Source organism: Balaenoptera borealis (genome assembly GCF_965194805.1).
Source record: "Balaenoptera borealis genome assembly, chromosome: 10".
Classification (NCBI taxonomy): Eukaryota; Metazoa; Chordata; class Mammalia; order Artiodactyla; family Balaenopteridae; genus Balaenoptera; species Balaenoptera borealis.
In genome coordinates this window covers 1,429,489-1,454,769 of record NC_138874.1, presented here as the reverse complement: position 1 = coordinate 1,454,769, position 25,281 = coordinate 1,429,489, and the positions used below count along the sequence as shown (strand labels likewise).

Below are 25,281 nucleotides of genomic sequence, written 5' to 3'. Positions count from 1 at the left end.
AGCGTGTTCTCCACTCTCTTAGTGCTTTCAGAATTAGAGATCATTTTGGATGCTCTATTTTGTAAAAGCCTTCCTCAAGTCTATACCCATAGATACAAATATAGGTGTCTGTGGGTGTTTTGGGGGCTAGGATTGGATGGAGGCAGGGAAATGCTGAATTCACTTAAGCAACTTGCTGTTTTGCAACTAATGATTTGTAAGTACTGGTTTGGCTTGAATTTAACCTTTTTTTTTTTTTTTAATGTAGTTTGCTGAAATTCATCTAAAAAAGTTGATCTGTATCAAGCTTTAGGGTAACTTTTTCATGATTTTCTTGCTTTCTGGAAGATCTATTAATGTCATAGAGTAAATGTCAAATTTTAAACAGGAAAACAATATTCCACTTGAAGAGGCTTTGCGAATAAATAGCTATTTTAAATCTTTCTTGGGAACGGGTTCCATAAGCAAGTGAAATTATAGAAGCAGACAAGGTTCAAAGGGAATTTTAAGCAAGTTATTTTCATCTCTAGCTATATTTTCCAATAAGTTAACAAACAGCCAGATTATTAAGGCAAGGTGTAATTCATAAACCTTTTTCATTCTAAATTTACATGTATGTATGTGTGTGTATGTATTATATATATTTCAAAGGTTGTGAGATTGATAGCAAAAGCCCTGTTCTGCAAAAGGCCTCTGGCTTCTTTCCTTTCTTTTGAAATTAACCAGAAATGTGGAGCCCTGACAAGTACATTCTTTACCACTAGGGGGTGACAGCTGATAATGAATCAGCTTTTCTTAATGTGAGACAAGCTATTGGCTTTGTTCTATAGGTGTTCCAATAATGTTTCTTCTTTACTGATTGCCTGGTGATGTTTGGTTTGATGCATTTTCTTTGCTGAACATGCTCCACACCCAGTATCACACCTTTTGTCGTACACAACATGGGTCTGATGGAAGGACAGCTAGTGCTGGACAGCTCTGTAGATTTCAAATAAATGTCTGGAAAATTAGTTAACAAATAGGAATATTTATTTATTCATGCATTCATATGATAAATATTGAGAGTTCACAGGCCCTGTGACAGGCACTGGGGATACAATGGTGAACGACAATATAACATCTGTCCTCATGGAGGTTTTATTGTAGCGGGAAAGATGACAAAAACCAGGTAAACAAACACATCCATAAGATAACTGTGAGCCTTAACAAGACCTATAAAGGAAAGCAACGTGAGGGTGAGATACAGACTAACTGGAGTTAGAGAAGAGATACCACATTAGATCAAGTATTACTTTATCTAAGGCTTTGCTATTCTCCACATAACCAGCAGATTTCAGAGACACATCATGCCCTACTTTGGTTGTTTTCCACTTGCATATATTCTGGCAAAATTCTCATAACTCAGCATTTTGGTGCCTTGGAAGCTTGAAGTATCACTGATGGCTGATCTCTAGCACTATCAGTACATCTTTCCCAGATACTTAGAAAGCTTCATTAGGAGAGTCATCAAATGGAAACAATATGCCTGTCTCCTTTCTATTCTGCATTACAGAATGGAAACTTCTGTAACTGACTAGCTTGCATCCATTCTGTCTAAATAGTTGGAACACTTCTTAAGAAATATCACACACACACACACACACACACGCTTCACACAAAAGATATTGTTAATGTAAAGTTAAAGTCATTTAGCATGGAAAGTGAGAAAATTGTCCTAATGTTGATATAAATATTGGTAAGAATATCACCTTACTGCTATTGATATTTTTGCACATGTTTTCTAGTCATTACAGACCACTTAATGTCATTTCCTATTTTGAAATTTCTTTTCTTACTTGAAAGGCCTTCCTCCTTTATTCTCTTATCAATTTAAGTCTGCTTCATCTTTCACCTTCTAATGAGTCTGTAACTGTCTCTCTCTTTAAATATCCCTGCATACCACGTGTATTCCTTCCTTTTGTTTATTCCAGAACCACTAATGTAATTGAGCAATTGGTTAAATAATGTATTCTTAGGATTATTATAATCATTTCATCTATGTTGAAAAAAAATGTTGATCCCTTCCTTTGCCAGCCTCCTTTGCAGCTAGGAATGAGACATGTGACCCAGTTCTAGCCAATGAGATGTAAGGGGAAATATACTGGTACCCTACGAGAAAGATATATTCTCCACGTCAAAAGGGAAAAGATATATGTGGAGGCTCTCTTGTGGCCTTGGCTCTTCTATTGCCCTTCCTTTGGATGAGGTTATGAAGGATGTAATATCTGGATTTGCAGAACCATCGTGTGAACAAAATGGGAAGCCCAAGAGACTCTTGGAGTTGCCAACCCAGTGCTCTTAACAATGTGGAGCTGCTGAACTAGGTCTGGAATGACCATCCTCCAGCTTCTTATTATATAATTTAATTTAATGCCTTTATTATTTGCACTATTATTAATTTGGTGTCCTGTTCCTGGGAGCCAAAGGGACTCTAACCAACACAGTACAAATATTAAAATCCCTCAGAAATATCATCTCACTTTTAATTTTGATACTCCTGAGAACTTGGTCTAGTGCTTAATACAAAGAAGTAGCTAAATACATACGTGCAATCTACATGTTTTTTTCTTTGTTTTCTCTCCACCTTCTCCCCCACCAAAGAACTTCTTGAAAATTAATTGCAGATTCTTATTTAAAAGACTGCTGAATTGGAATAAGGAACTTTTCCTACATGGGTCTGTTACAGAAGATGCATATATGTCATGATGTAGCTTATGTTCACTTTGCCATGGCAAATTTCAATGATTATGAACTTCATAAATGCATGCTTTTAGAGGGCAGAGGTCTTTCTTTTTCATCTTTATATATACCAATGCCAGCCCTGTGCCTTGCAGAGAGTATGTGGACAATGGGTGAGTAAGTTGGGGAAGAGAGGAGGGAAGAAAATTAGAAGCAGGAAAATGCATTTGGCTACTTGAAGAGTATGAGATAGATAACTGTAAATTCATTGAAGCAGAAATATTGCCTTATTCATCTTTGCATCTTCTACACTAGTATCTCTGAAAGTATAGTCTGATTATTCAGAACCGACTGGAGCTTTGCTAGAATTCACATTCCTGGGCCCCACTCCAGAACTCCAGAGAGAAAGATCTCTGAAAGTAGATCCAGGAATCCATGATTTTGCTCACTTGCAAATCATTGCTCTAGTGCCTAGCAAGGTATTTTGTATATGCTAGACATTCAGTAAATAATAGAATGAATAAATGAATGATGTAAAGATAGAACAATCTCTCAAACTCAGATATAGTCTCTAAAGTCATTCTTTTAAAACCTAATATTTATTTGATGAGGCAGAATATTTCATTTAAAAAGTAGAAAAGTCCCTTTTGCAAGTGGGCAAAATATTTTCTTTCACAACCAACATGACAAACTATTAAATGATACACTTGGTCTCAAATATAAATAACTTGAAAGCAAGAATAAGATTTCTTTTGAAATACTTGGGGAACTTCCCTGGTGGTGCAGTGGTTAAGAATCCGCCTGCCAATGCAGGGGACACGGGTTCGATCCCTGGTCCGGGAAGATCCCACATGCCGCAGAGCAACTAAGCCTGTGCGCCACAACTACTGAGCCTGCGCTCTAGAGCCTGCAAGCCACAACTATTGAGCCTGCGAGCCACAACTACTGAAGCCCGCATGCCTAGAGCCCGTGCTCCACAACAAGAGAAGCCACCTCAGTGAGAAGCCTGCGCACTGCAGCAAAGAGTAACCCCCATTCACCACAACTAGAGAAAGCCCACATGCAGCAACGAAGACCCAATGCAGCCAAAAATAAATAAAATTTAAAAAATAAAATAAAATACTTGGGCACTTAGAAATGAAGACAAAACATTCTAGGTCCCCAACCCCTTAAATATTCCTGTCTACTTCTCCATGACACTTTCCCCCATGTACTCCTCCTCAGAACCTGGGCGTAACTTGACTTGGCACAGGTTCATTGAAGAATGAGTTCATTTTCTAGACAGGGGTAGAACTTATCTATAGAGAACAAAATGGTAAGCACAGATTCCTCTTCGAAGTGTAATCTGGCTGTTCCCACCTCTTCAACCCAAGTGGAAAGCTGAATCATCTCCATGACAGACACAGCCCCAGTTCTTTCAAAGCTATGGTTACAGAGATTTGTGCTTTCCTGCTTTGCTGAAATAGGGAAATAGGGGTATGCTACATATGATCTATCCTGGGATAACCATATCAACTGTATAAAGAGGCACCATCTGGATTCTTTCTATGCAGGAAGTGAGAAAGCTCTTGCTGGAATAGCTGATGTTGGGGAATCTGTTTTAACAGTGTGTGGTTTCAAAGAAGTGAGGAAGCATCTGTTTGGAGGGAGTGAAGAGGTCTTCTTTAGCCAAGTAGTTTGCACAACAAATTGGATGATCTAACCCCACCCTAGCTATCCAAACTTATCTCTCTCCTCTTAACAGAGTCAAGCCAGTTTTTTCCCCTTGGCCCAACATCCCATGTTCCTTACAGCCTCCATGGTCTTGCCCAAGATCTTTTGCCCCAGCTGGAATACCTTACTTTCTTACACTCTTGTCTTCCCAATAAGGAGGCTAAAGCTCCTAATAATCGAGTGGTAACTATATGGTAACTATGTGGTAACTACATACATTGTTTCCTTTAATCCTCACAACAACTCCAAGAAGTAGGTACTATAATTATCTCCATTTTATAGGTAAGTAATGGATAATCAAAGAGATTAAATTACTTGGCTAAGGTCATCCAGCCAGTATTGTTTGCAGAACTGAGATTCATATCCAAGGATGTCTGATTCTAAAGTCCATGCTTGGAGCCATTATGCACTCATTGGAATTGTTTTTGCGCCTCCAAGTCCATTGTCCATGAAGCCCTCTATCTATCTATCTACCTATCTATCTATCTCTCTATTTATTTATTTGCCACACCGTGTGGCATGTGGGAACTTAGTTCCCCAAGCAGGGATTGAACCTGCGCCCCCTGCAGTGGAAGCGTGGAGTCTTAACCACTGGACCACCAGGGAAGTCCTGAAGCCCTCTTTTTAAAACTGATTATTATTTAAACCATACATATTGGTACTTTAAATAACAAAATCATAGAGTGTCAGAAAAATGACTTCACAGGCCATCTTGATCACCTCTCTTCTTTTATAGACAAGAAAATTGAGGCTCAGAAAGAGGCTGTTCCTGTCAGAGGTCTTACAGAACTCAGTCATGCACACAGGGCAGAACTTTGATGATTCTGGGGCCCCTTCCTAGAGTTTCTGATTCAGTAGGTCAAGTGCAAGGGCCTGGGAATATGTGTTTTGAAAATAGCTCCATGGGGCTTCCCTGGAGGCGCAGGGGTTAAGAATCCGCCTGCCAATGCAGGGGACACGGGTTCGAGCCTTGGTGCGGGAAGATCCCACATGACACGGAGCAACTAAGCCCATGCGCCACAACTACTGAGCCTGTGCTCTAGAGCCCTCAAGCCACAACTACTGAGCCCGCGCGCCTACAGTCCGTGCTCCGCAACAAGAGACGCCACTGCAACGAGAAGCCCGCGCACCACAACGAAGAGTAGCCCCTGCTCGTTGCAACTAGAGAAAGCCCACATGCAGCAACGAAGACCCAAAGCAACCAAAAATAAACAAACAAATAAATAAATACATTTATTAAAAAAAAAATAGCTCCATGATTGGGTCCAATCATCAGGCAAAGTTGGGAATCACTAATATTCTATATCACTTGGTGTTTCATCTGTGTTTAATGTTTCAACTATTTCATCTGTTTGTCTTATCTCTCAAATATTACTCTTCGGAGACCTTGTTATATACTTCAGTATTCCTTACAGTGTCTAGCTAGGAAGGAGCTAGACATATTTTAAGTGCCTAGCAAATGCTTGTGAATCAAAATGAAGAAAGTTTTAGATACTGAGTATTTGATTAGGAGGTGGCAGGGAAATGGATTATGGCAATTAGGTTCAAGGCCATGTAGAGCAAACATTCCACGTGGGAGGCAAAATAGGTGATAATTATAAGATGTGGCTTGTTTCATTTGCTTCAGCTCAAAAGGACTTGGAAGCCTAGCTGCACAAAGATTTCAGATAGCAGAGTCCTGACTTTCTTTTGTCTTCCCGAGCTGGGTAGACATGCTGAGTAAATGTGATCCCCAGATGCTCAGGACACGTCTTGTTCTGCTATGAACACATGGAACCAAGCCCTGGTGACACTCTTACCTTGGAGTGGCAGAGCCTTATATGGAAGCAGAGTGCACTTTTCACTTTACTGGGGGATCTTTAAATAGCAGGGAACAGCAACTCAAAGCTTTTCAAAGAGCTACTTAAAGTTATTTTTCTCCATGACAACAGCCTGCCAATAAGGATAGAATTTAAAGAGCTAGGACCCCAAGAAGAAAGAGAAAAGGAAAATTTCCCTGCCAAAATGAATGCTCAGAGATGAACCACAGCCAGAGTGTAAATTCTATACATTGACTCACAACTATAGAACAGATGAGATGAGCAATCAGATTGCATTCTTTAATTATCTGTGTGCAAAATCAGAAGGATATTTAAAGGTGTTCACTTGGTGGTAGATGGGGTGGAGGGAGATACTGGCGTATGCTATGATTTCTGGTGCTGAAATGATGGAGTCTTTTTTTTTGTTGTTACCCTTAAAGATTCAGAGGATTGATTTTGTTTTGGGTTCCTAAAGATCAACTTCTAAATAATCCTCCTAGCCTTTTTGTGCCTTAACCTTGCAAAAACACCTTTTTCTCTGCCTCATGTAATATGACTCCCAGGACAGGCTGTAGTGGACTCAACTCCTGATTCCCTATTTTCTATCAAATGAAAATATTCAGATGCTTTCTCAGGGAGCCCCCACAGTGTTGTTGTTGTTGTTTAAAATTAAGATTTTACTTTTTTAGAGCAGATTTAAGTTCACAAAGTGAGGGAAAGGTACAAAAATTTCCCATATACCCCCTGCCCCTACACATGCCTCCTCATTATTAAAATCTTCCACCAGTGTGGTATATTTATTATAATTGATGAGTCTTCACTGACACATCACAATCACCCAAGGTCCATAGTTTACGCTATGGTTCACTCTTGGTGTTGTTCATGCTATGGGGTTGGACAAATGTATAATGACACGTATCCATCATTATGGTATCATACACGGTATTTACACTGCTCCAAAAATCCTCTGTGATCCATCTATTCATCCCTTCCCCAATCTCTCAACCCCTGGAAACCAGTGATCTTTTTACTGTCTCCATAGTTTTGCCTTTTCCAGCAAGTCACATAGTTGAAAATCACACAGCATGTGATTGGTTCCTATCACTTAGTAATATGCAGTTAAGGTTCCTCCATGTCTTTTCATGGCTTGATAGCTTTTATTTCTTTTTTGGTGTTGAATAATATTCCATTGTCTAGGTGTACCAGTTTATTTATCCATTCACCTACTGAAGGACATCTTGATTGCTTCCAGGTTTTGGCAACTATAAATAAAGCTGCTATAAACATTCATGTGTGGACATAAGTTTTCAACTCCTTTGGGTAAATACCAAGGAGCATGACTGCTGGATCTGCTGGATCACATGGAAAGGTATGTTCAGTTTTGTAAGAAACTTTCAAACTGTCTCTCAAAGTGACTGCACTATTCTGCATTGCCATCAGCAATGAATGAGGGTTCCTGTTATCCACATCCTCACCAACATTTGGCATTGTCAGTGTTTTGAATTTCTGGCCATTGTAATAGGTGTGTAGTGGTATCTCATCGTTGGCTTAATTTTCATTTTCCTGATGACAAATGATGTGGAGCATCTTTTCATATGCTTATTTGCATCTGTATAGCTTTTTTGGTGAGGTGTCTGTTAAGGTCTTTGGTCCATTTTTTAATTGGGTTATTAGTTTTCTTACTGTTGAGTCACATTGAGTTTTTATTTCTCTGTTCTCAGAGGACATCTTAATCCCCCAGGTTGGAGGGATTTATAAGATTTATCTTCTACTCCTAATTGTCCCCAAGAATAGGATACACTTTCCCTGATAACCTTCTTAGCCTCCAACCCCAACCAAGTCCTAGACCAACTCAGCAGCATTTAGAACTGATCAGTCGCAGAATAGTACAGACTCATTTTCTATCTGATATAGGAATACCCTCTCCAGTGTTCCCTACAAGTGCTCATCTGGACCTTAATCAGTTATAGGACTCCCTCTAGCTTGACAGTGGCAAGTTTCACCACTGACCAGTGCCAGGGATTACCATTCATTTAACAGATATTATTGGATGCATTTTATATGTCAAGCTCTGAGCTGGGCACTGGAACAGTGAATCAATCAGACAATTATCAACTTCTTCCTTAAGGGGTAAAAGTGGTTTTCCTATAATGACCAGCTCTAATTCTGCCCATTGAAACTATATAATCAGCTATTGTATTCCTTCAGAAATTTAAAGACAATCAGATCCCTCAAAGCACATTGGCATTCTGGTCACCCCTTCCTTCGTATGTGCTCCCATTGGTCAATGACCCATTCAAAGGAGACTGCTCACATTTCACCTTACTTCCTGGGCTCTTCTGCCTGTGTTGGATGGTCAGGGCTTCTGACAGTTGCCTACATCTGTGGAGTTACATTGCTTGACATGTTTCTAGACTCTAGAGGTGCAAACTTGCATATGTATATGTCCCTTGGGGAGAAGGAGTTAAAAACATTAGCTTCAGCCTGGGGAGTTGTTTTTCTTCTCCTGCTTTTTAACCAGAAAAATAGATGCGATTGTAGCTTTGAAAACTGAAATGCTAGCTTTTAAACAACTTGCAAATAACAGAGTTCAAGATTTCAAGGGGAAAACAGGCTCCATAAAAATTCTGTGACAGGAACCCCTACATTGTCCTTTTAGTTGTAAACTGAGAATAAGTGGTAACCAGAAAGTAATCGCCTCTAACTGCATTTCACTGGGAACTAATGTCCTTCTGACCAGTAAATGTTAACTTAGCCCCCAGGTACAGCTTGACTTTGAGGGAAGGGGCACATGAATTTGGGGCCAGGCTGTTACCCCAAAGCACACTCACTGCCACCCCTGACAAGGGCTTGCAGCTGGTATTACCAAGGATCAGGTAATTCTTCTGCTTTTAGACTTGGCTTCTTTTAGGGCTGGAAGCATCAGACTAACTCCAGGAAGAGCTGACCATTTCTCCTACTTCTCCTACTTCTCCTGACTGATTGTCCTCTGCTCCCACTTCCCACCTTGTTCTGCTCCCAGGATATGTTCCCTGACTTCATCTGCCCTGCTCTTGGTCCAGGAGGCTGGCCTCTGCAGGTGCATCTCCTGGCTTGCCAGCTGGCTTCCAGCTCCATTTAGCCAATGAGAGGCCCAGGTGAGAGGGTGGGAAGGGAGAGAGGTCAGTGTATATCTTCCAAGCCCTGTGCTTTCTGCAGCATGTCTCTAGAACCCAATTACTTCAACCTACAGCTCCTGCCAAGCAGCCCCTAATCTAGGGTTCCAGTTCTTGTTTGGCTCTAGGAACTCTACCTTCTGCCCTGGGCTTTATTGGTAACGGCCTCCTATCATTAAACCTCTGGGTGCCTCAACCAAACTAACTTTTCCTTAATACTGCCTTCATCTCTGTCCTATCATTATACCCTCTTCATTAAAATCATCTGGAATAATTCTTTCCTGCCTGGGCCCTGACAGATAAACCTCTGGATGTTCAGTTCTCCTCTGTAGGTCATGGAGCATCATGCCATCAGCACCAGGGAAGCCTTCTTATCTCCTTTAGGCAGGTACAGTCTCCAGTCCTAGGACCAGAGGTTAGGCAATCTCAACCTGGCAGCTCAGGAGATTTCTGAACCCCACCTATTAAATGAAACTCTTCTGGGGGTGGGGCCCTATAATTTCTCCTTCTAAAAAAGACCCATGGAACAAGAATGGCAAAATAGTGATAATTGTTCAAGTTGGGTGACGGGTACCTGGGGTTCATTATGCCATTTTCTCTACTTCTGTGTATGTTTGAAAATTTTCATAAAAAAGAATTAGGTATGTAAGGTTCTAAGTTGAGAACCAGTGATTCAAAGTAGAGGTCTGAAATTTGTTTTGCTAATCTCATTATTCCCTGTTTCCATTAGCCTTCATCACACCATGGTAGGGTCTCCATCTGTGTAAACAACTGAGATGAGACAAAGAGATCCAGCATCTTCCATTTACTGTGGTCCTAGGTACCAGAGACCCAGGATCTCCAGTCCCTACCACACAGATTCCTTTATAGATGGGGGTTGAGCAGATTTGGCCAAATCCCTTGGTGCTTCTCAAACAGTTCCCACTCACACAGACATAGTTCGTGACCCTTAGCCAAATTCTGTAAGTATGGAATTAGAAAGTCCAAGTCACTACACTCTGGTGTGGCTCTCTCCTCTGTCCCTTCTTCTGAGAAATTCCTCAGAAGCCCCACAGTTCTATTTGACCCATACCAGAAAAGGACCTAGACTTTTGAGGAAAAAATTCAGGTTTTTGGACTCTGTTCCTGTGTGATCTTGGGCAAGACACCTACCTTTTCAATTTCTTTGATTTCTTTTATTTCATAGCATAGTAGTTAAAAGCACATCTCTGGGTTTGAATCATAGTTCTGCCACTTCCTGGCCATGTGACTCAGGGCAAGTTGCTTTACTTCTGTATGCCTCAAGTTTTTCGTCTGTAGAATGGAAATATCAATGGAAACCACATCATTGGGTTGTTGGGGAGATAAAATGAGCTATCTGAGCTATCACGTGTAAAGGGAGTAAGTAGCATGATGTCTGGTGTACAGTAAGCTCTAAGTAAGTGCTAGCTGATGCTGTATCATTATTGCTAATTACATTTATATTTGTAACTTTGGAGGACTAGGCAGAAGGAAACATAGCAACAGTTTCAGATACAGAGTTTCCAGGGGTTTAAAAAAATCACAATAAAATTTGAGAGCTACTGCTGTAGATCTTGTAAATATTAATGGCTATAAAATCTGGAGTTAAAAAAGATCCATTCAAACAAGCCAGTGTGGCTGACTCCCTAGTTCCTAGTCATTTTGTATAGTTCTGGGCTTCAGCCCCTGCCTGGGTAGAAGGCCTGGCTGGATCTGGAACTGAGCTTCCCCTGCTCTGGCCTGGACTGACACAACAGGCCAAGTTACAGGGTTTGATGGGTGGGAGGTGGTAGTGAAGGGAAGAGCAGAGAAGCATTGAGAATGCTCCTAAATCAAATAGAAAAGCCAAAATGCCTAGATGACCTTGGCTCCTGTATGTCCATTCTCAGCCAACTTGAGGACATACGGCTTCATTTAGTAAATCTGACCTCATGTTCACGTCAATTAAAAACTATGCAAATGTGTTTTGAATTTTCTAGGCAAGGGTGTATTACCTCCTAATGCTGACCATTAAAGTTCCTGATAAAATCCAATCTCCAAAAGTTGGACAGCAAGAGAGAGAGAGAAAAAATTTAGCCCTTTCAATAATTAAGCACAAAAAATATAGTAGTGCATAATTATACCCTAAAGAACAACTCCTTAAGTCCTCCCTTAACTGTGAGGAAAAGGCTAGCCAGCCTCTTTTCCTCACCTAATCCTCACCTTTTCCTAATCTAATCTAACCTAACCTAACCGAGACAACACCTGTAGTCTCCAGCTTACTTGTTTCAATGTTTTGTTTTTTTTTTTTCCAGTGTAGATCTGGGCTTTATAGAAGCCAGATACTGAATGACATAAACTGATTCATTCTGAAATCAATGTCTAACAAGAGGTTGAAAGCTAGCCTTTCCTTAGACAAGTATGTCTTTACTGTGAAATACCGGTCACTTACACTCTTTGGCATATTCTGCTAATTTTTCCCACTTCTTGTGGCATGTGTTTAAAAGTCACTAGCTATGAAAAGCCAGATATTCTATGGCTAGTTTTGATTTGTGAATGGCAAGGAGACATACAGTCATAGTGCAAGGACTCAATTATAACACATCACCACCTCCGTTGTCCTGACTGGGGAGTCAAATCAGGGTGACTGCCTGCCTTTCGATATGTTCTGATAGCCATGTCTGTGCAATCCCCTTTCTTTGGGGGGAATGACTTTTCTTTCCAAGTTCTCATCTTTCCACTCCCTGCTCTATCATGTGTCCTGGACAGAAGCTGTGTAACAAAGCCTTGCTGGCCACAGTGGATGGTTTAATGGTAGGCAGTTGCGCTAAACTAAGTAGTCAGTGCCTCACACCTCACTTTGGGTCGGGGACCCAAGCTGGTCTCACCAGAGTCCTTCCTCAGGATTTATTTCCCCTGCTCCTAGCACATTATTATGAAAATTCTCAAACATACAACAAAGCTAAAAGAATTTTACAGTGACTACCCACCACCTAAACTCTACCATTAACAATTAACATTTTACTACATCTGAATTATCACCTCTCTATCTATCCATCCATCTATCCAGCTATTAATTCAAATTATTCTTGGTGCATTTCAAAGTAGGTTGTAGCTATTAGTATACTTCTAAGTATTTCAGAAAGTATTAAGTAGGGTTCAATATTGGTTTATGGGTTTTTTTGATATAAAAATCATATACAATAAAATGTTCATATGTTGTACATTTGCAGCGCTTTGACAAATATATACACTCAGGATTTATTTTCTTCAGAAGTGGAGAGAAAGCTTCTTTCCTCTTTGGAAAGTGAGGCTCAAAGATGTGAGCCTAGAGTGGGGCAGTTATTACTCCGGCTTCGGATTCTTAAAGCTAGCTGGGGGAAGCTGACATACCAATATGAAGGCAGAGTTAAGAGATAAAAACAACTGTGAAAGTATTGTAGTCATTTCTGCCTTTTTTTTTTTTTTTTTTTTTTGCAGTTTGGTTACATGAGCTGATAAATTCTTGTATTTGCCTAAACTATTTTGAGTTGTTTTTCTTTTACTTGCATCTAGTCCTGACAATATATATAAACTGTCCCCTTTAATTTTAAGTAAGGTTTTATGTGTCTACTGCAGGTATCAGGACCAAGTTGGGAGAGATTAAGAAAGTATAAGGTTTCTAAAAAATCTAAGAGACTGTGGTTCTAGTAAATTGAAAGCGTTGGCCTTAGCTAGGTTCTAGCTGTTGATCCCTTGTTTGTGGGAACAAGGGACAGTTTTGCACAGGCGCTAGCAACTTTATTCAAAGCAGAATCATTAACAAATAAAAAAAAAAGCAAAAGCATGACATGATAACCTTGATATCAAAAATATAGTTACCGAGATTAGAAGCACGGCCCTAGTGAACTTGCTAATTATTCTTTCTAACTTTGAACATTACCCAGTTTTTGTGGCTTTAGCTAAATAATTACAGAAACAGAGACAGTGTGTTTTCACTGTTAGAGGTGGAATAGGTTGCAAAATGCCAAAATGGGTCCAATCTGGAAAATGTTGAGTCCATGTGTGAGAGAAGGGAAAAGAGACGAAGACTCTCAATCATCGGAGGGGGAGTAAAGGAAGTATTTTATTGCCCAAGAGAAATTTCTTTTTTGGGTTTTTTTTTTTTTTTTTGGTTGTTCTAACATGTGATACTATTTATCAGTTGTGTTATTTTGGTATTTTATGGTCAGAATTGATTTCTTTTTCTCTATTTGTCTCAAACCAAGTACAAAGTTTTTCCTTGGTGATTTCTATAAAAGTTAGAAGAGTGGTTACTTTTGGGGAAGGGAAGGGCTTGTGAAAAGAAGGGGACTCATGGAGGGTTTTCAGAATATGTGTCCAAGTTCTGTTCTCCTGACCTGAATGATGGTTACAAGGGTGCTCACCCTACATTAAGCTATGCATTTGTTTTGTGGGGTTTCTGGTTTTGTGTTTTATATTTTACAATAAATGTCTTAAAATCTGAAGTGAATATGTAAAGATGTTAAGATTTGATAAAGCTCTGAGGTGGGTATACTATTAGTGCTTATTTCATTATATTCATTATTATTCTGTATCATTCGAATATTTCATAATTTAAAAAATTTACTCCTTAACCTCCAACATCACTTTGAAAGGACACAATTCTTACATAGGCTTCCATTTCTGAGGCTTGTTGAAAGTGACAGTAAGTGACAGTCATCCCAAAACTGTCACTAGCACCTTTTTCCTTTGCACTATCCCCTCAAATTAGTTCTTCAATCTCTAGGTCTTCTAGTTCCTCAGCTCTTTTGTGTGAATCTTAGCCTGATTCATTTTACGTAGAACATCTGACCTTTCCTAAATATTTTTACAAATGCATATTAGATTTTATCTGACCAGATCTACACATTGCCGAAGTGAATGAGAATAGTTAAAGCAATTATTTGGGAAATTTATGTTAAAGCTTTCTTATTCAGATAATTCAAAGAGAAGCAGAGAAAATAGCGTAGTGGTGATTGTCCTGCTTTATATAATTATTTCCCCAGTTTCTCATTTTGTTTGGTTATTAAGGTTCTTTTCTCTTTTTAAAGACAATTTTTTTTTAGAGCAGTTTTAGGCTCACAGCAAAATTGAGGGGAAGGTACAGAGATTTCCTGTATATTTCTTGTTCCCACACATGCATAGCCTTCCCCATTATCAACATCACTCACCAGCGTAGTACATTTGTTGCCACGGATGAACCTACATTGACACATCAGAATCACCCCAAATCCATAGTTTACATTATGGTTCACTTCTGGTGAGGTACACACTGTGGGGTTGGACAGACGTATAATGACATGTATCCATCATTATGGTATCATACACGGTATTTTCACTGCCCCCCAAATCCTCTGTGCTCCATCTATTCATCCCTCCCTCCACCTCCCTCAACCCCTGGCAATCACTGATCTTTTTACTGTCTCTATAGCTTTGCCTTTTCCAGAATGTCACATAGTTGGACTCACACAGTAGGCAGCCTTTTCAGATTGGTTCCTATCACTTAGTAATATGCATTTAAGGTTCTTCCATGTCTTTTCACAGCTTTATAGCTTATTTCTTTTTTAGTGTTGAATAATATTCTATTGTCTGGGTGTACCACAGTTTATTTATCCATTCACCTACTGAAGGACATCCTGGTTGCTTCCAAGTTTTGGCAACTATGAATAAAGCTGCTATAAACATCTGTGTGCAAATTTTTGTGCAGCTTTCAGGGTGAAGATAAGATGATGATGATGATTATTCAACTCCTTTGGGTAAGGAGTTGCAGTTGCTGAATCTGCTGGATCATATGGTAAGAATATGTTCAGTTTTGTAAGAAACTGCCAAACTGTCTTCCAAAGTGACTGTACTATTCTGCACTGCCATGAACAATGAATAAGAGTTCCTGTTGCTCCACATCTTGTCAACATTTGGTGTTGTTGGTGTTCTGGATTTTGGCCATTGTAGTAGGTGTGTAGTGGTATCGTATTTTGTTTTTTTTCTTTTCTATTGTGGTTTATTACAGGATATTGAATATAGTTCCCTGTGCTATACTTTGGACTTTGTTGTTTATCCTTATTGTTGTTTTAATTGAGGTTCTTAAGAGCATTCTGATATAAGCAGGTAATTGGTGATAGCAACAGTTAATAATGTTTAAGCACTTGATATGTGCCAGGCACGTGCAAAGCACTTTACAATATCAGCTGATTTAATAATTCCACAACTCTGTGAAATAAGTACTATTATTGTTTCTAATTTAAAAAAAAGGAAGACAGAGGCTTGTGAGGGCTCAGTTAGTATGAAACAGCAGGACCGACTTCATGGACATGAGACCTGGGCAGTCAGTCGCACAGGGCCCTGTGATCAGCTTTGTATTTGATTTAATGCTCTGAGGTCACTGTCTTGAAATTCTTAATAATTTTACACAAGGGGACCTGTATTTTCATTTTATACTGGGCCTGGCAAATTATGCCCTGTGGGGTAGAGCTGGATATTTGACCCCAGAGGCTGTGCTGGTAAGCACTATTCTATTCTGCTGCTTATCCCCCTCTAAATGAAGCTAAGAGAAGGAAAAACAAAGAAACAAAACAAACAAACAAACAAACAAAAAACCAAAAACACCCCAAATGAAGAAAGAAATGAACAAATAAAAAAACTAGTAACTGACATGGCATATGCATATAACTAAAGATAATAAGAAACTAATCTGGGAAGAATAATTTTAAAATGTGTGACTTGTACTTAAATTAACATTTCCTGGATATTGTTCTTGGTAAGTGAAATTAATATTTGAGACTTGTTCTACCTTAGGAAATGCATACACTCCCATGACGTTAAGTTCATTTTTCTATGTTCATCATATGTCTAAAGGCAAGAATTTTTTCTGAAACAAACTGTTAATTTGGGGGAACAAGAGGGGTGAACGCAGCAAATCTGAGAAAAATCTGTGCATTTGCTCATTGTTTTTCCCAACTGAGGACAGCTTCTCATTGCCCAGCTTTCAGGCTTATAATCTTATGCCTTATGCCAAATGAAGCTTAGGTACAGAAAGCACCTGGAAAATAATGGCTACACATTGGGGAAAGCTACAGTGTGAGTGTCTTCCATCCACGTAAGATATGGGGAGGGATTTGGTCACTTCTTTTTCCTGTGATCACTTTATTTCCTGCTTGTTCTGATTTGGGTCTTGAAACTCCTTTTCCCTCTGATTGCTGTGACGGCTATGTTTTCCATCTTATTGTGATTTTTGCCCTTGTTTTGCTTGTGATCTCCGTCTGTGCTTGTCTCTTCACTGGAGTTGCTCAATTTGAGTTGCTAGTTAATAGCTTGTCTAATTTAGCCTCAAGGGTCCTCATCGCTTGGCAGTGAGATGAAGCTTGGCTCCTACTTCTCCCTGGTACGACTTGTTCAGTGGAGGACAAGAGTGAGGACTGGTGGCAGCAAAGAGGTGGAAGCTGGTCCAGAGGCTCCAGTCTTCATTCCCTGTGACCTGCTGAGGCATTTACTGCCTGTCCCTGGAGAGCTTTGAGGCTTAGATGCCTCAGGAGTTCTAAATCTTACAGCTTAGCGTTACTTCTTAATCAGAAAATGGAATCACAGGAGAAAGAGCTTTTCTTACTGCATAGGGGACTGGCTAGGGTTCATTTATTGTTACTGACATTCCCCTTCTTGCCCCATCCAGTTCAACAATGCGCATCATTATTTCCAAAAGGGTTTTCACCTGTGTCAGGTGAGCATTTGTACAGGCAGGTCTGAAACAATATCCAGCTAAGAGTTCAGCCTTGTCACAGCTGGAATGCAGTTCCCAACGACCAACATTCCAAACTGAAGGATTGTCATGATAACTAATTTTTTCTTCATTCTGGATTAAGGATGGATTTCTAAATAATAAAAATAATACCTACTCCCAGCCCCAAGGTTTGCTTATATGTTCCTCACCAGACACCTGTTAGGTAGGGAGGGTAAGAACCACTATTATTCCTATTTTGCTAGTGCAGAAACTGAGTTTCAGGAAAGCTGTGATTTGCCCAAGATCTAATACGTCAGCTTAGATCTTTCTATGCCAAGAACAGCATTTCTCCATTACTGCATCACATCACTTCTATCATGAAACAAATTCAGAGTAGAAAGAAGGAAGTTATTCGAGAAAGCTGCGTGTAGCTTTCAGGGTGAAGGTAGGATGATGATGCTGACGATTTGCCACTTTAGCATGTGGACCTAAATCGTCATCCTATTCGGTGATTGTCAGGTATAGTCTGGGCTGACCAGAGGGTAATCTCTGTATCAGGGACCAAAGAACTTGACGGGAAGGAAAAATGCTGACCCTCCTGCCTACCCCCCCAGGAAAATTAATCACCCTCAGAAAAATGACCTCAAATTTTATGGGTAACTAAAGAGCAAATCATGTTCTCTAGACTCTTACACTGACCAAGATTGAAAAAATCTTGGAAAGAATTTCTTGTTTCTCAAAGTGGAATACATGGCAGTGTGTCAGGGTCCTTGGAGCTACATATTAAATTATGGTACATCTTCCCAGAGCACCAACTCTATTTGAGAAAAAACAGCAAACAAAAAGAGCAAACAAAACATGTTTATCGATTAAAAATACCAACATTTTAATGGGAGGAAGGCAGTTTTGGCCTGAATTTTAACGAAGAGAAAAACTGCACATCTGCAATGGGTCTCTCTGGGTTAATACATCCCAGGTACTAACCTTAGGAATAAATTTTCATTCTCTTGTATCTTTGGATGGTTTCTGTGAAAAGTCTGAGAAGCACTGGCCATTTTGGTAGACAAGTTGAAACTAAGAGAATTTAAATGATTCTCCCATGGTCACAGCAGGCCTGCACTCAAAGTCTCCTGAATCCTTGTCTACCATTTTCTCCATTATTCCACAAATCCATTCTTTGTAATGAAAGTGTTTCTAAAACGAGAGTATATTTTCCTGCCTTAGGAAAACTAGGAGGCAGAAATAATGGCATATTGGAGAATGGAGACTGTGTTATAATGAGCATCATTCTCATTGCCAAAGCAACATGGGACATGGGTTGTTGAGTAGCTTGAGTTGAGTGTGAATGCAACCTAGTAAGGTCCAGCAAGGGGCTCTTCCAATCATGTTTCAGCTGTCATCTTGCTTCTAAGGCTTTGCCTCTTTCTTCCAAAGTAAAAAATAAATTCTGGTTATTAAGATAACTCAACCTTATTAAATATCAAGCAGTGCAAATTAACAGAGCAATAAGCTACAATCTTTATTCCTTAATTTACTGGTAATGATTTTTTTAACTAATGAAAATATTCAGTATTAGTGAGGATGAGAAAAAACAGTGAAATAGAAATTTATCCAACTTATCTGGTAGAATAACTTGAAAATATGTGCCAAAACCCTTGGATTTTGCACGTATTACCCTTTGACAAAATAATTCTACCTCTAGAAAATTTTCCCCAAGGAAATATACAGGAAAGCATGCAGGGATTGATTTAGTTACAAAGATGTTCAATTCGAGGTTCTTGAGAACAGTGAAAAATTGGAAACAATTTAAAAGTCTAATATTGGGGATTTGGTGAAATAAATTATACCTTTACAATAGAATACTACTGTATCTTGACTCCCCCATAGAAATATTGCTGTGAATGTTAAAAGGCATTAGAGTGAGGTAGTTAAAAGTAGGGATACTAGAATCTGATTTCCAGGGTTTACAATCAGGTTGTGACATTAACTAGCTGTGGGCCTTTGAACAAGTTTGTTAAATTCTCAGTGCCTCAGTTTCATGAGAATAATGATATAGTATTATACCTTCCTTACAAGGAACATATTAAGTACTCATCAAATATTAGGTATTGTTAGATAAGCAGCTACCAAGAAGGGAAGTTGTTTTTTTTACTTATTATTAACTAGAAATTACAGGCTAACAAAATAGTTCGTATAATATAATGGTATATTTTCTTTTAAAAGGCTCTTTTAGAGACTTTGGGATTGACAAAAAAAATTGTAAATCACTGTATTATACACCTGTAACTTATATAATATTGTACATCAACTATACATCAATAAAAAAGAAAGTGAAAAAAAAATAAAAGGTTCTTTTAGATAGTTTAGACTAGTGGTTCCCAAACTGTGTGCCAAGGCATCCTGGGGCATTGCAGTGAACTCACAAGAGGCCCCCAGGATATTTTAAAATTTCAAGAGAAACACAGCAACACCTCTGGACACTGTGTGAACTACTACTGTTAAGTGGTTTGGACCTAACTACATAGTAAACGTAATTTATATTGGTTTAAAGTGCCAGAAAAAATTACTGAAACATTGAGGGTTCCATGAATGAAGAAAGTTTGAAACTTTTAAAGTAGCCTATGGAATTTACCCAGATGTTAAATGTTACTGAGAAGTGGGATTTGTGTGCTTTACATTTTCTGCTTTTGATTTATCTGAACTTTTAAATTCTACTGTGAACCTTATTGTTTTAGTAAGACAATAAAAGTTATTTTAAAAATAATTTCTTCCTGAATTTGTGCAATAACCATTTATTGAACATTACTTGGGGTCAATTTCTGGGCTTGATACAGGAAGGCAAAGATGCCACACCCTCAAGGAGCACATAGTTGAGGGTGAGCGGAGAATGTAAACAAATGATTGCTGTGTGGTGGAAAAGGCTCTGAGTCAGAGGCTGGATTGGGAGCTCTGAACTCTGCTTTGGAGATAAGAAAACCTTCACAGAAGGCAGGTGTTAGGTGAGTCTTGCAGAATAAACGGGACTTCCCTAGATGGAAAAGGTGTAGAAGAGTGTTCCTCCTTTCAGCCTGTGTGTAGAGGCTTGGATGGCTATGGGGGTTGTGGGGAGGGTAGTGGTAGGAGACTGGAAAGGTAGGCCAGATTAGAATGGGAAGGCTTTGATGGGTCATGCTCTCGACTGGACACTCAACTTGTAAAGGATGGGAAAACATTAACATGTTTTAAGTAGGGGAGTGTTATAAGTGTTGTGCTGTGGAAGGATCACTCTGGCAGCACTGTGGAGACTAGACTTGGAGGCTGGAGCAGAGCTGCACAGGGCAGGGGACCAGCCAGGAGGATTTTGTAATAGTCTAAGAAGAGGTCACGAAGCCCCAAATGACTAATGACAAAGATTATATAATGGGCCTCTGTAGACCAAATCAGCAAATCAGCAAAAGCAAATGATCCAGATGTAGCACATTATTCATTTCAAATATGTTGGTGTCTTTAAAAATAAAAACTTTGTTTTTTTCTGATCATAAAGACAATACACAATTGGTGTAGAAATTTAGAAGATGTAGAAATGTATAAAGAAGAAAATGAAAGTATTTATATCCTATGAACTGGAGCTGAGATACATGTGTGTTTATATATCACATATAAAATATTAAATATGACATATAAATACTGATATATAAATCTCAAATATATACATATAATTTAAAACATGTGTACATGGTAAAGTCTGACTTACAGAAGGATAGAAAATTAAAAATAATAATAATTACTGAGTGCTTACCAAATGCTAGACATTCTTGGAAGCACAAAAAATATAATAACATATATATTAGCTTATTCAATCCTCAAAACAACCCTGTGAGATAGGTCTGTGTGTATTTTGCCATTTCTAGGTAAGAGAGTTGAAGTATAGAAAGATCAGTAACTTGCTAAATGTTCTATAATGTGTAAGTGTCAGAGCTGGGATTTGAACCCAAGCAGTTTATCTCCAGGGCCTGTACCCTTAAACCCCTAAAGTACAATTCTGAGTGGTATATTTAACTTCTGTTTTTAATTAATTGACTTTACACAGTGACTCTTTGACATTCTACTACTACAGTGTTGTCCAACTGAACTTCCTGCAGTGATGGAAATATTCTGTATCTGCACTATCCAGTATGGTAGCTACTAGCTATGTGTAGCTATAGAGCACTAGAAATGCTGCTACTGTGAATGAGGAACTGCATTTGAAATTTTATTTAATTTTAATTAATTTAAATTTGAATAGCCACCTGTGGCTAATGGCTGTGTATTGGACAGCACAGACCTATAGGAGATAAAAAAAAAAAAACGAGTACCTCATGCATTTGTCATACTCCCTGTCCAGTAATCACAGGTAACCATGTTTGTTTATTTCTGACTTCAATCCTTTCCCATATTTATCTCTATTAAGTCCAGAAAACATGCCTATAATTTAATCTCTTGATTTACCTACTTTAAACATTGGATTGACTATGCCATACAAAAGCGGTCCCCAACCTTTCTGGCACCAGGGACCAGTTTCATGGAAGACAATTTTTCCATGGATGGGGCGGGGGGCGGGGGATGGTTCAGGCAGTGATGCAAGCGATGGGAAGCCCCAGATGAAGCTTTGCTCCCCCAACCGCCCTTCACCTCCTGCTGTGTGGCCTGGTTCCTAACAGGCCACAGACCCATAGTGGTCTGTGGCCAGGGGCTTGGGGACCCCTGCCATACAAGATGAGGAATTAATTTTTGTATCACTTAAGATTCTTCTGATTGCAAGTGGAAGAAAAGCCAAATCAATCTGATTTGAGCAATAAAAAGGGAATTTATTGGCTCATATAAACAAGAACATCAGAGGCATTAGGAAGACTGAATTCAGAGTTCAAACAATGTGAGCAGAACTCGATTTCAGCTCAGCTCTCTGCAGTCTGTAAGCTTCATCCTTAAATTCTATGTGGTGGCCACAGCTGCAGGAGCCATAGGTTCATATTGTCTTAGATTCCAGACTAGCAGGAAGGAAAGCATGTGTCTTTATTGTGTGCTATTTAACTGTGGCCACAATAATGTTGAGTTAAAACATACACACACAATCTCAGTGGTGTACAACGATAAGTATTTAACTCATGTATGTGTGGGTTGGCTGAAGTCAGCTGATCTATGTTGGGCATGGCTGGGTAGCTTTGCTGATCTTGGTTGGGACTGCTTACAACTCTGGGCTAGGATAGCTCAGTGGTGTTCCTTGTGTCTCTCATCTTCCTCCTGGGACTAGTGACCTACCCCAAGCATGTTCTCATGGTGATGATGAAGGTGCAAGAGCACAAGACCACATGCACAAGCACATACCATTAGCCAAAGAAAGTCAAATGACTGTACCCCAAATCAATAAAATGTAGACGTATGCTCCTCCCATGGAATTGAGAAGGAGGGAAGGAGTATTTCCAAGCAGATGAGCTTGGCTTGCTCAATTCAAAACCAGTGATTGTCATATATACAATGGAATATTACTCAGCCATAAAAAGAAACGAAATGGAGGTATTTGTAGTGAGGTGGATGGAGTGAGAGTCTGTCATACAGAGTGAAGTAAGTCAGAAAGAGAAAAACAAATACAGTATGCTAACACATATATATGGAATCTAAGGAAAAAAAAAAAAAAAGGTCATGAAGAACCTAGTGGCAAGACGGGAATAAAGACCAGACCTACTAGAGAATGGACTTGAGGATATGCGGAGGGGGAGGGGTAAGATGTGACAGGGTGAGAGAGTGGCATGGACATATATACACTATCAAATGTAAAATAGATAACTAGTGGGAAGCAGCCGCATAGCACAGGGAGATCAGCTCGGTGCTTTGTGACCACCTAGAGGGGAGGGATAGGGAGGGTGGGAGGGAGGGAGATGCAAGAGGGAAGAGATATGGGAACATATGTATATGTATAACTGATTCACTTTGTTATAAAGCAGAAACTAACACACCATTGTAAAGCAATTATACTCCAATAAAGATGTTAAAAAAAAACCACAAAACCAGTGATTGGGGCCAAGGGCATGGATCTCACACTCTGGCCTTGGCCTAGGTCCTAAATTCCATCCTGGGGACAGAGGTTACATTCAAATTCACCCAAACCATGTAGACTAAGAGTGGAAGAGGAACAGTTACCCCAAACTAAGAGGACAGTTCTGTTGGCCACATGAAGGGGAAATGGATATGAGATGGCAAACCACAATGACGATTATAACTTTAAACAATATACAAGTTTCCCCCACTATTTGAAAGTAGAGCATTCCTAAGAAATCTTTTGCAAGCTGAAATGGTGTAAAGTGGAGAAAGCTTAGGATGCATCTTGCTAACGGATACACAAAATAAACTGAGATAAAGCACAGATGTTCACAGACACAGTTCAAAGCTCTGGGGGCTTGATGCTGAGATGCTGAGTGTAGCTCCCAGGAAAGGAGCTTGACAATGCCCCTCTCCCTGCTCAGGGTGCACTGCCTCTACCACGGCTCACTGCGAAACAAATGCTGAATGCTATACTACTTTTGCTTTTCACCTTTTTTTGTAAAAGCAAAAATTCTCTTCAGATTTCTTTCGGTTAGTGAAAACATGTATTAATGCAGGTGTTTTGTAAAAGTGAAGGGGTGTAAAGCAAACTTCTGAAAAGCAGGGGATACCTTTACTTAAATTTCTGTTTCTTGAGACTCTGGTTTCAGGTAGTATCCTCTGACATCATATTCATGAATTCCCTTTCACCCCCACATTTCCCACTTCTGTCAGCTTGATCATTCAAGCTGTTTGTTTATATTTATGAAGGAAGGACTGGGTAATTAACAAAGGTGGCTGGGTGTGTCTGGTGCAGTCTGTTCTCTGCCACTGGATAGGTATGTTTCCTTGGTAGGCATTTCCCTCTGAAGATGGGTACTGGCTGCATATATGGGTGGGACATGTCAACTAACAAACTTCCCTTTAGGGTGCAAGCATATGGAATCATGCAAATGGTATTCTTTTCCCCACAAAACACCCAGAACAGAGGGCTTCACTGTGGGATGCCAAATCCCATACAAGGAGCCTTAGTTCTGTCCAGGCAGTAATCTTATCTTCTTTAAAGAGCAGATCTGGGGAGGAGGTGAGGGTTTCTAAATCTTCACTTCATCTGCATGTATGAGAAAGGTGCAGAAGGATGAGAAAGACCACATGATATAGCCCTTCTCTGGATAACCTTGCTTTTGGCTCCTCTTCCAGTCCTGAGTTCTGAACATGTTAATGCCCAATGTGGAGATTCTCCAAGGCTTCTTTGGAAAGAACATTTCCACCCTTTCCACAGCCTTCTCCTGAGAAAATCTGGGAGCTGCTTCCTTTGCTCTGCTTTATCCACCAGTACTGTTCACTTCCTTTCTATCTTCCAGAAAATTATGAAAATCTCTGCTGATAGTTCTTTTTTTTATCTTCAGCATGATTATCAATTTATTCCCTTTACTGACTCTTCAGCAGAATTTTGAAAGAGAGTATACATAAAGTCATGTGCTCAGTCCTGAACAGATATATTTATATTTAAACAAGTTTAGATGTTCCCAGTTACATTTTTTTTTAACCACTGGCTTAACTGAATACCATTCTTGTAGAGTTTTAAAAGTTATTTCTCGAAGTCACTCTGGGAATGACCCATGAAGGAAATGACTATCTTATGTTGGATCTAAAACCTAACAAATATTTATTTGTTATTGCTAGTACTATGTATATATTTACTGTATGCCAATAGCATTCAGAATATATCAGTCTACTGAGGATGGCTAAAACACACATAGATTGAAGGAGGGCTTCTCTCTACTGGGCTTCAAATTGAAGAGGCACAGCATTGAGATAGACACTTTCCAGGAGAAAATGATGACTCACACAGGGATGACTTCAAGGCATCTGGTTTCCATCTTCTTTGTTTCTTCTCTTGGACTCCATTCAGAGGCACTTCCTTCCAGCTGGAGCTTTTAATGGCATAATGTGAAGGCAAGATCCACAGAAGTGGGTTTAGAGGAGGGACTTGAAGGAGAAAATGCAGATCATCAGGGGAGACTATGGAAAATTACACCCAGATGGGAGGTAACAGAGAATGTACACACATCCAGACTAAAATGTACCAATTAAAATACTTAGGGAAATGCAGAGAAGTGTATGATTTTTAATATGGGGTAACAAAAATTTGAACTGAATAAAAAGT

The 25,281-nt window shown here is 39.5% G+C and overlaps 1 protein-coding gene across 2 annotated transcripts in view; it reads right to left on the bottom strand.

Moving 5' to 3' along the window:
• Positions 1–25,281, bottom strand: part of LOC309635807 (uncharacterized protein) — a 447,043-nt gene that overhangs the window by 94,190 nt on the left and 327,572 nt on the right. Inside the window, exon 9 of one of the 2 annotated variants that reach the window (XR_014249020.1) lies at positions 5,650–10,657. The exons of the other annotated variant lie outside the window; for it this stretch is intronic. The gene's annotated coding sequence lies outside the window, so the exon portion shown is untranslated. Of the gene's footprint in view, positions 1–5,649; positions 10,658–25,281 lie in introns of those variants that run through there. 2 annotated transcript variants of the gene reach the window in all.